This window comes from Solanum stenotomum, chromosome 2 (assembly GCF_019186545.1).
Source record: "Solanum stenotomum isolate F172 chromosome 2, ASM1918654v1, whole genome shotgun sequence".
NCBI classification, from domain to species: domain Eukaryota; kingdom Viridiplantae; phylum Streptophyta; class Magnoliopsida; order Solanales; family Solanaceae; genus Solanum; species Solanum stenotomum.
The window spans coordinates 28662091-28673711 of NC_064283.1; the positions used below are offsets into that span (position 1 = coordinate 28662091).

An 11621-nucleotide genomic window follows, 5' to 3' on the forward strand; every position below is an offset into this window, starting at 1 on the left:
GGAAATGGTGTATTGAGGTATCAAGGTATATTGTGTGTACCAAAGGTGGATGAACTCCAAGAGAGGATCATGGAGAAAGCTCATAGCTCCAGATATTCCATTCATTCGGGTTCCACAAAAATGTATCGTGATTTGATAGAAGTTTATTGGTGGAGTAGTATGAAGAAGGGCATTGCAGAGTTTGTTGCTATGTGTCCGAATTGCCAACAAGTTAAAGTAGAGCATCACAGACCCGGTGGTATGGCTCAGAATATAGAACTTTCGGAATGGAAGTGAGAGATGATCAATATGGACTTCATCACAGGTTTACCAAGGTCTCACAGGCAACATGATTCTATTTGGGTGATTGTTGATACAATGACAAATTTAGACTTTTTGCCAGTAAAGACTACCCATTCAGCAGAAGATTATGCTAAGTTATATATTCAAGAGGTTGTTAGACTTCATGGGGAGCCAGTTTCGATTATTTCATACAGAGGTGCACAATTTACTGCGAAATCTTTTCAGAAAGGCTTGGGTTCAAAGGTGAACTTAAGCACTGCTTTTCATTCTCAGACATAAGCCTCTTTCTTAAGGGCCTTTAAAGACCGGCCATTATCAAACTCTTCTTATGCTTTTTTTTTTCACCGGGCTTGGATCGAGGAAAGCAGGCTTGACAGGCCCGAGTCTTCATTTGTAGGACTTTATGGGATGGGCCCGTGCATGTAGGCTTGGGTCTTCTTAACGTGCGTCATTTGACGACTCAGTGCATGGATGTCATGAGTCCATCTGCATAGGCTTAGGCTAATTTTGTAAGTGGGCAGTCTTTTTATTTTTCATTTTTTTTTCGTTTTCATATTGAAAAAGTAATAAGAATGAGAGGTGTTAAGCTTTTTATCATCCTGGCGTCGAGCTATTTTTCCGCAGGACCTCCTCTACAGTATCGTCACCGCAGTAGAGTTTAACCAGGTCAAGCAGAGTGCACTATTTAGACCTTAGAGGATATGTTGAGGGCTTGTGTGATTGATTTCAAAGGTAATTGGGGTGATCACCTACCTCTTATTGAAATTGCTTACAATAATAGTTATCATTCTAGCATCCAAATGGCTCCTTATGAAGCTTTATATGGGAGAAGATGCAGATCTCCTATTGGATGGTTTGAAGTTGGTGAAGCTGGGTTGATAGGACCAGACTCAGTTCATCAAGCTATGGAGAAAATGAAAGTCATTCAAGAGAGGTTGAAAATGGCACAGAGTCATAAGAAATCCTACACTGATGATAGGAGAAGGGAATTAGAGTTTGAAATAGATGATTGGGTATACTTGAAAGTTTCACCCATGAAGGGTATTATGAGGTTTGGTAAGAAGGGGAAGCTTAGTCCCTGGTATATTAGCCCTTACAGAATATCCAAGAGGATTGGCAAGGTAGCTTATGAGTTAGAGCTACCCCAAGATTTGGCAGCGGTTCATTCGATATTTCATGTCTCCATGTTGAAGAAGTGCATGGGCGATACTTCATTGATCATACCAACTGAAGATATTGGGATCAAGGATAACTTATCTTATTAGGAGGTTCCTGTTAAGATTCTAGATCGCCAAGTTTGCAAGTTGAGGACTAGAGAAGTAGCATCAGTCAAAGTTCTTTGGAGAAATCAGTTTGTTGAGGAAGCTACTTGGGAAGCTGAGGAAGATATGAAGAAGAGATATCCACATCTCTTTGAGCCTGGAGAAATTCTAGATGAAGCTACTAATTCTCTTCTTAGTACTCTTTAATTTATAAGTTGGCATGTTGTTTTTGCATTGCTTATTGGGTGTTTAAGCTGAATGTTAGATGTTACACCCTTAGCCTAGTAAGAGTAATCTCATTCGAGGACAAATGTTCCCAAGGGGGAGATATTGTAACATCTCGCTAATTGAAAGAATTAGAAAGAGTTAGAATTGGTAATAGTCATTTTAGGAAAGAATGAAAAATCTGGAAATTTGTTAAGTTATGTTAAGTTTGAGTTTTGGGTCAACTTCAAATGACCATAACTCCTAGCTCATGATGAGTTAGGTGTTCTTCTAGATACCGTAGGAAATATATTGGAATTATCTTTCCAACGATGCCAAGTTTGCGCGATTCCGAGTACTTATGAGTGAGATATGTCCATTTGAAGTTGGGTTGTTCAAATAAGAAAAGTCTAAATCGGATTTTGAAAGGGTATTTTAGTCTTTTCCTTACCCAATTATTTTAATTCGTTTTTAGGAGTTTATTTGGGGTATAATCATACTGAGATCAGTTTATAAAAGTTGAAGTTCACACTAGGGCTTGGAGAAAAGAGAAAATAGGAGAAATGAGTAAGAAAAGTCTAAGATTCGTCAACAACGTTCAAGTTTGGTTGTGGATTTCCACAAGGATTCAATCCTACGAGGTATGTGAGATCATATAGCATTGGGTTAGTTCATCCACACACCAATCATGATTCAATTCAGCAAAGTTATATTGATTTGGAAGTATATCCTATGAGTTCTTGATGTAAATTCGATTGAAATCTTGTGGGTTCTTGTTGTTGAAGTTTCTTGAGGTTGATTCATGTTTTTAGGTGTGATTTCAAATTGAATCTTGTATATATTGAGGGTATAGTCGATTCTAAGTGTTTGGGGAAATAACCAAGTGAAATTAGAGGGTTTAGAGTTGAAAAATGAAGAAGAAAATTTAGGATTTTCTGGGGAAGGGGCTGGGGCGCCGCGCCTCTCAGCGCGCCCCAACACAGTTCCTGAATTTTGACCTCTGGGGCTCCGCGCCAGCCAGAGCGCCCCAACTCAATCTCTGAATTTTACCCTCTGGTGCCCCGCACCTCTCAGAGAGCCAGGGACGCCAGTTTTTCCCATTCTTCCCCATCTTTCCGTACTAATTCCTTAGCAACGTACCTATGCTTCTTAGTTGATTCCAACACTCTAAGGTATGTCTAAACATCATGAAATCATCCATAAATATGAGATCATGAACCTTGAATCCATAATTCATTTCAAGGAACGTTAAGAGTCAAGCCTAGAAGTTAAGAATCAAGTCAAGAGAAGTTCATAAAGTTTTTCAAAAGTCTTTCACAACTAATTTAACTTCGTTTTAAGACTTACGCCTTGAGTTATCTAAGGATAAGAGGAAAAGTTCATTTCTTCAAAGATATTACGGGAACTAAGTATTCCCAAGAGTTTAAAATGTTTTCACATTTGAACAAGAAAGAGAAACACCGATTTCCAAAAGAGCTTTTAAGCTAAGTTTTGAGTAATTATCTCAAATCAAAGAAAGAGTTTTCGTTTTAAAAACATATGAGCTAAGTACATTTTGGGAGTAGTATTGAGCACCGATATGGGGACGCAAGTTCATAATAACTCAAGTCTCCATAAACCATGTAGCCATCATGGTAGTAAAGGATCATACTTTTAAGATGATTCCTTAGTGCTTTTTAGCATTGACTAGTGGATCCACTTAGTTAAGGCATCCTATATGACGACAAAGTATAGGAAAGTTCTGATAGTGTGGGCGACACTGTATCACCACTTAGGCTCATAGTGGTGGTTGTCGGTTAGAGAAACTCTCACAGAAATTATATTACTTTATTATATGAGTAATTTGAGTTGTTATCACATTTCTTTAACAAACTGAGTTGCTTTCTACTGTTCTAAAAACTTTTCATATATTGCATGTGTATTGTTGCTTTATATTGAGTTAATTTATTCATGAGTTGAGTAAAGCCAAGGTAAGTGTTCCTTTCACATTCTTTTCAAGCTTACGTTATGTTTTAGTATTCCCCTCGCATACTCGTACATTCAATGTACTGATGCCATTTGGCCTGCATCATTTTATGATGCAGACACATATTACTAGGATCAACATCCAGCACCTCGTTGATCCAGTTGAGCACTCAGAGTCAGTTGGTGAGCCTCCTTGCTTTTCGGAGGACTCCCTTTACTTTGCTTTCTAGTATTTCAGTTGTTAGGATGATCGAGGGTCTTGTCCTGACATCCCTTATTGTTTAGAGGCTTCATAGACGGATAGTTATAGTTCTTTAGTCTTATTCATTTCAGATGTTGTTTAAAGACTTTATTTTGTCTAATTGGCTAGTTGAATGCTTTCTTATTAACATTCTTGAGTTTTATGGGTTTATCTTTGTTAAATTAAGTCTTCCGCTAAGTAAGTAAGCTGGACCAAGGGTTTGCTTGGGGTCAGCAATGATTCTCGAGTGTCAGTCCCGCCTAGGGTGTAGGCTTGGGGCGTGACAAAAATAACAAGACTCCAAACTCAAAATCTATTTAATGTCATAAATATTCAAAATTTAAATACAAATTATGTTTATAAAATATGTTTTACATAGAATAAAAATTCTCTATAATTTTATTTGTAGATTTGATTGACAAATAGCAACAGTAAACACCTACAATATTGTCTTCGCGATATTTATGATAATATTTTTAAATTATAAATTGATTTAAAAAATTATACTTCTAAAAAATTGGGTTGGCCTGACACAACCCATAGCCCACGTACTTGTAGGCTGGGCTGACCATTTTTCGGCCCACAAAAAAATGGGTCAGCCCGGCCTGACTCCTTCAACCTTCAAAGCTTGTATGGGTAGCCCGAATGGGGTGGGTTAGCTCATATTGAAAATTCTAACTTCAAGTGTTTGGTTGAGAAAAAGAATTTTTTTTTAAAATCGGGATAATATTTTTCACCAAATAAAAAAAAAAGAAAAATGATTTATCATCTACCACTTTAATTTCACTTTTGGATGGATCATGAAAGTCATAAACTCCAAAAAAAAAAACAAATAATATTAATTTCACTTGTGATAGGCATCATAGATTTCTCCTATTTTACTTTCATAACAACTATATATACCAACAATTATATGTGTCATTCTATTTTGTACCTCACACTCAATATGTTGACATATAATATTTGTCATACACAATAGTAACGATATTTGTTTCCCAAATAAATCACAACTTTCAAATTTAATTACAACTTCAGAATTTACTCTATAATGAGATGAGTTAAATCCGTAACTAAACTACGAATTATTTTACCAAACTCACAATAGCCACACTTCTTTCCGTAAGTGTTCTTTGCTAGGTAGAAGTCAATTCCTTTCTCTCTCCCATATCCCACAATAAGCAGGGCGTGCAACTTTGGTTCAACTTTTGTTTTAATCTCCTCTTCTCTTGCCTCAACCTCTTTCTCTCTAAGGCTTCTCATATACACTTTCTGATAAAATACACATCATGATACAACATGAGAAAATACAATTAATAACTTAAACTTGACTTTATTATAACCAAATATTACCTTCTCAATGGTGAATCGTTGTCTTTAAAAATGAGGCATCCTTCATCCTTCTTAGGACCCAAATTTGAAGGACTCAATTTTTTTTTATAGTACTAATAAAATTATAATAAGTATTTTTTAACAAAATAATTATATTAGATCTATTAATTTGTTTGTCTCTTTTTTAGTTTGTTTCGAAACTCTAAAGAATTATTTTTTTTTGTCAATTTTTAAATTTAACTTCCACATGATATGTTTAACACCACAAGATTAAAAAAATATTTTGATATTACCCTTATTTAGAAGTGGGACTTGGGTTGGGACTAACACAACTTTAAAAAGTGGTACCAAAAACATTTTAAGTTGTACTATAAGGCCTCATATTTTTTGGCCCTTTGTGGCTCAATTTGATTGGGCATTAACAACTGAAGTCTTATTTCCACGTGTGAGCAATTGAGATTGCTTTGGGCTGATCTAAGGGTAATTAGAGCTCTCAATTCAATCTCTTTCAAGAGAAAGTTAAAACTGGTAAGTTTTTGGCCTTCAGATTAAAATCTCTGCTTTTCTTCTTATTAGTTTTTAGTTTACTTAATCTTCTCACTCTTTTGTTTAGATTTTTCAGATTTTGATTTTCTTATTTTTTTTCTCACCCCTTTTCCCCCTGATTTTCGTTTTTATTAGAGGTAGATTTGTTGTCAATTTTGGATCCAATTCTTGGGTGATTTTCTGATTTTTTTTCTTAGTTATTATGAAATTTTCTACTTGCATGTTCCTAACGGAGATTAGTTTAATGTTGAATTTTCTTTTGCCAATCAATTTTCTACTTGCATATTTTTAATAGAGGTGAGTTTATTGTGGATTTTTCTACTTGCATGTTTCTAATCGAGTTTAGATTTTGTTTCTATGTTCTCTAATTTTCTTCATTTCATCGTCGTCTTTTTAAATCTTTGCTTTTCCGTAATGACCCTGTTCTACTTTCATTTGCTCCTCGTTTCTTAATAATTGGGTGTAACAACCTTTTACTTTAGAGAAATCAGAATATGCAATAAATATAACTACCCAGATACTCATAAAGACTCTACTATGTCAATGAATTTTCCGTTGGTCTTCTTATATTCTGTCTCTTTACTTGCTGGTAATTAAGGTTACACCAAAAAAGGAACAAATATAATAAAGCAGGTACTAATCCTTTTTGAAATTCACATTTTGAATTATTTTTTTATTGGAAAGATCCAACCATGGATTCCATGAAGGACTTCCATCTAAGCTCGATGTTCCCTGTATCTCATCTTTTTAATTTCTTCCTCTCCTTTCTTCTCCAAGTACATGCAACGACCTATGGTAAAAAATTAACAAATTTAAAAAATGCCCACATCAAGAACAAAGCAGTTGAAACACAACGTTTCAATTCTTTTTTGGATTCTTATGTGTGCCTATCATCAATTTTATCTATTTTGCTCATGCATGATTCAAAATATAAATAGATACGTATATAACTCTGGATCTTTTCTTTAATGCACACACTGCATCTAAGGTGCTTTCTGTGTTGATAGTTTAGTTCACTTTAATTTAATTTTCCCGATAATCTTACTTCTGTTACATCTACCTGCTCTGGGGTTGAAACGCGAAGAAGTGGAAGGAGTTTCTATTTATGTTTTTTGAGGTTTTAAAGCAATTTTTCTTTAGTTATTGCACTCTCATTATCTGTAATCGTCACTTGTTCTTTTGGGTTGTTTCCTATTGGGTTTCAATATGCATGTACCAATTTTTTTGATATGCTTATTCAATATTCATGTTTGAATTGAGATATTCAGGTGCAATCTTATGAGATGTGTTGCAAATTCTGTGTTCTATCGTTAAAATTTATATTGCATGATTAACTTAATTTAAGAATTGGTGCAACAAAGCTGTTTGATAGTATGTTCGAACCAACTAAAAGACTTTTTCATTTCTTTTCCCTACAGATACCATTCCTCACTTATACATTTGATATTTACATTATTTTTGTAGTGTGGGGTGATTATTATCAGAAAGAACAAGCAAATTAGAAGGGATGTGTAGTGATGGATCATTGTAAAATGGAGCAAAATAGGGCAATGTGAGACTCAGAGCCTGTCTCTTCTTCTTTATGTGGGATATGGTATGTTTAAAATCCTTCGGACATCAATCACTACAACTTTAGAAAAAGAGAAACGTTGTATTTTTCATATATTTTTAAAAAAACATAGACAGGGAGAGCGAGAGAAAGAGATATGAGCAAGGTACAGTGAAATTACTTCATTCTCAGTGTTCCAGAATGATATGCGCTCGAGGATCATGCCTCTGTGAGTTTCTCTTTTCAATATTTATTCATATTTACTCTAGACTGTACATTACTTCATGTACTTAAATAATGATTGCATTGGTATTAATCTACAAGGTGTGGTCATCTAGAAAGTGAGTACTAAATACCTATGGAAAATAAAAAACTCATTCGCTTTTTCGTTACATGCTTACAGATGGGAAAATCAAGAGTAGGGATTAAGATCTAGAAGGTTGTTGTGATTAATTATATTTACTAAGACCCACAAAATCAGTATCTTTTTATGTTCATTATGATTGTGTTGACACATTATTGGACTTAGTCCAGAGAGCTAATGTATCTCTCAAGAAAAGATTGGAAACTACATATAAGATGTAGATTCTCTTAATGGTGTGAGGTCTTTCGAGAAAAACCTTACAACCATGGCAGTCATAATCATTTACAAGCTTTATGCAAATTTGAACTTTATTACAGTGGACTTTTGTGTTTGGAGTTCATAGTTGCTCCTGTAAAACTGAAACATCTTCTTTCCCTCGTAGGTTTCTTTTCACTTTAAATTAAAATTCATTCACTGACTTTTAAATTCTTGGAAAGTATTGTTTCAATATGTTGATAAAATTCTTCAATCATGACCAAGCTTGGGCTTGACTTTTTGGCGCCGACACATTTGGGTTTTTTTGCGTCAGTTGCATAATCCTCAGGGGTATTGGGAAGAACTCAATAAAAATATAGACATGCTATGTGACTAAAATTCCCAAAGGTTAGTAATGCATTCACGTTCTGTCAATGAGTCTTACCCTTTTTGGTAAGGCAATTCGTTCTAATTTCAAAAGTTGAACTTAACAGAAAACAGTATTGGGCTTGTAGTAGGGACAACAAGGCGGATGGAACTCGAGATGAGCAAGATGAGAAGTACATCACTCGATACCATCAGTAAGTTCCTTGAATTCTATATTTTCTTGGGAGAACAAGTTATTATCTTTTAATTTTTGACAATCAAGATTAGCTTTAATTTAATTGATTTATGTGTCAATTTGTACCCCAGAGAGAGAGAGTTGAATTTGAGAGTATAGAAGGTCCCTGAGATTGAGCAGTAGGTAATCTAAAGTCGTTTTGCTCAATTATTGCCATTTTTCGATTAGATTATTGTTGTTTTTTAACGGAAATCAGTTCATGCATATGAATAATATTGGGTGCTTCGAAATGGTGATGAGTATGCATAGAATATTTCAGATTTGTTTCTTGTATGGTGTTTCGAGTCTATTTTTAATGCTAATAATGATTGATGGTGGGAAAATTCTGCACATAATTTCAGAGTACATAAACTCTTGTTGTTTCTTCTGATTGGGAAAGAATGGGGGTTTGGGAATTTTCAGAAAGATTTATTTTATTTCTATTCAAGTACAAGTAGACTTCAACTGAGCTCAGAAAGTATAAAATATCAACTCTTATATAAAGAGTGTTCATCCATGTATATACTCAAAAGACAAGAATATGTATGCCATCAACTTAGTGGACCAGATGATAAATCATAAGACTTATTATTTCAGAACTTTCAAGACATTATGATAGAAGGAAAAGTGTTGATAAAATTGAATGTCAAATGGTTTCTTTCTCTTGATAATTGATATCAATTGGTGGAGAAAAAACAAGCCTAACCTATAAGTGCAACTTTTGTTGGATGATAAGGATTACTATTTTGGAAGTCTATTACTAACAAATAGAAAGAATGTGCTTCGTACACAACTTCCAGATTGACAATAGTTAACTAGTAAAGATTGTGCTATTGCAATAGTAGCTTTTATCAAAGGGTACTATTTGACTCTTTAACTCTCATTATTTGGATGTTTTTATTATTGTTACTTGAATTTAGTGTTCAAATTCTATTATCGATCTTCATATTTTGTGATGTATGAACTCATGTTCATTTCGTATTATCATGTCAACTGCTTCTCCTAGCATATGATAAACGAAGAAGATATTCACAAACCCAAATGATACTACTTTAATTTGGTTGGTTTTTCTATTTATTGCTTGTGACTCATATATTATGAGATATGGTTGTAATGTGTCTAAAGCTTGAGATTCTGAAAGTTACTAGCAATGAAAAAAGTTTATAAAAAGCTTTTGAAGTACCCTAACCACAAACATTTTGTTTGACACGACATCTACGAATATGCTTACCATGACCCTTAGACAAGTGATTTGCAGCGTCTTTGGACCATGGTACTTTGTATAACCAAGAGTAAATAAGAGAGAGAGAGATGATTATGAGACACCGTAATTTATTTTTGAATGTCACATGTCTATATTCCTTCCTGTCTGTCTTTCTATCTTTTTCATTTATTATGCTATTTTGTAATATTAGAGTTCAATGTTTGCCTTACAGATGATGCATGATATTGATAGATTGAGTTTCATTATTCGTTTCATTTCAGTATCCCCGCTCCTCCATCCATTGACATCAGTTTATCATAGGAATGAAATATAGGCATTGATTGTAAAACATTATATGTATCTTCTTTTTGCTCTTTCTGCATATTTATTTTTGGTAGATTCTGTATATGGACATGGTAATTTGTTCAAACATTTTTATGGAATTTAGATTAGCACAGAATGTAATAGAGGCTGACCATTAATCACATTGAATTGACATTTGGGAATAACAGAGGGACAAACTTTGATCCTAACTTCTAAGTGGCTCAGCAGAGGAAACAATAAGGAGAATGGAGGAGAAATCAGAGCTGAAGATTCTTGTAATTCCATGGCGACTCTGGATTAACTTTAAGACCGTAGTCATCTCTTTCTAGATGTATGGAAAAAAAGGTGACTCAATTAATCATATTTTCCAAAAGCAGACTTGTAAACATTGATAATAAGAAAATGCCTCTTTTTGTTTTCTTCGTGGACTAATGTTGTACTGTTATTATACGAGAAAATCAATAATATAGTTAATTATTGATGTTTTGTTATGACGCTAAAAAGATCACATCAAAATTCAGAATGTTGGGCCCGTGCTATCACCGATCTAGTTATATATATATATGTATGTATCTTTACTTTAAGACCATAGAAAACAAATTATGCTCGTCTCAAGCTCTGTAAGACCCATATACACTTTCTGATAAAATAAATAACATGATATAATATGAGAAAACACATTTAATAAAGTAAACATGACTTAGTTATAATCAAATTTATCTTCCCGCGATATTTAGAAAAACTCTAGGTGTACGGAATTGTTTGGGTCAGTGGTTGCCGCTCAATCGCTTCTTCTATCTCTTTTCATTTGGTCTATTGCTAAGTCATTCTCTTTTTTTCCACACAGCGTTTAAACCCTTTATCTTAATTAAATTGTGGAAAGAAAAAAATTGTTAAATAAGTAGCCACTAGCCTGTATTATCTTTATTTTTTTCAGGCAAAAGGGTCTGGTAGACCCTTCTATTTGTATGAGTTTGTATTCCAAACCTTTTTATTTAATCATTTGTCAACTGAACCCTTGAACTCCTCGAAACACTATATTTTAAACACGTTTTCTGACTTGGCATCCTATGTGGCAGACACAACAAAGAAGCGTGTGATACACACACCTGATGAGCGTGAGATCTGGTTAAATGGGTCTAATAGCCACATTAGGGTTTTACAAAGCCATCTTCTTCCCCATATGCATTTAACACCATTATTAGACAAATTTGAGCTTTTTTTGGCCTCTTTTTCGATCTCCTTTCCCAAATTTCTTCTCCATTTTTTCCATCGTTATACTCCTTTTTTATTTCTATGCATTTTCATTTAATTCTTTGCTTCATTTTGTGGTTGATCCTATTGTAGTTTTCTGCATCATCATGAAAGTTATTTTTGTTAGAATCCTATAATCTAATAGAAATCATGAAACATGTAATTGAAAGCATAACAAACAAAATCCCCAAAAAATTTCAACATAATTAGTATGAATCGACTAAAAACCTAAAAATTAAACAAAGACATAAATAGAAGATGAAATCTAGACTAAACAACATACAAATACGAAAATAAGTTA

At 34.0% G+C, this 11621-nt stretch overlaps 1 long non-coding RNA gene across 1 annotated transcript; it reads left to right on the top strand.

Annotated features, from left to right (window-relative positions):
* The first annotated feature begins 5717 nt into the window (after nucleotides 1-5717).
* On the top strand, nucleotides 5718-10548 carry LOC125856829 (uncharacterized). The gene is made up of 4 exons (XR_007445568.1): nucleotides 5718-5811; nucleotides 7294-7607; nucleotides 8432-8518; nucleotides 10255-10548. It is a non-coding gene; the product is annotated as an uncharacterized LOC125856829 (long non-coding RNA).
* The last annotated feature ends 1073 nt before the right edge of the window (nucleotides 10549-11621 follow it).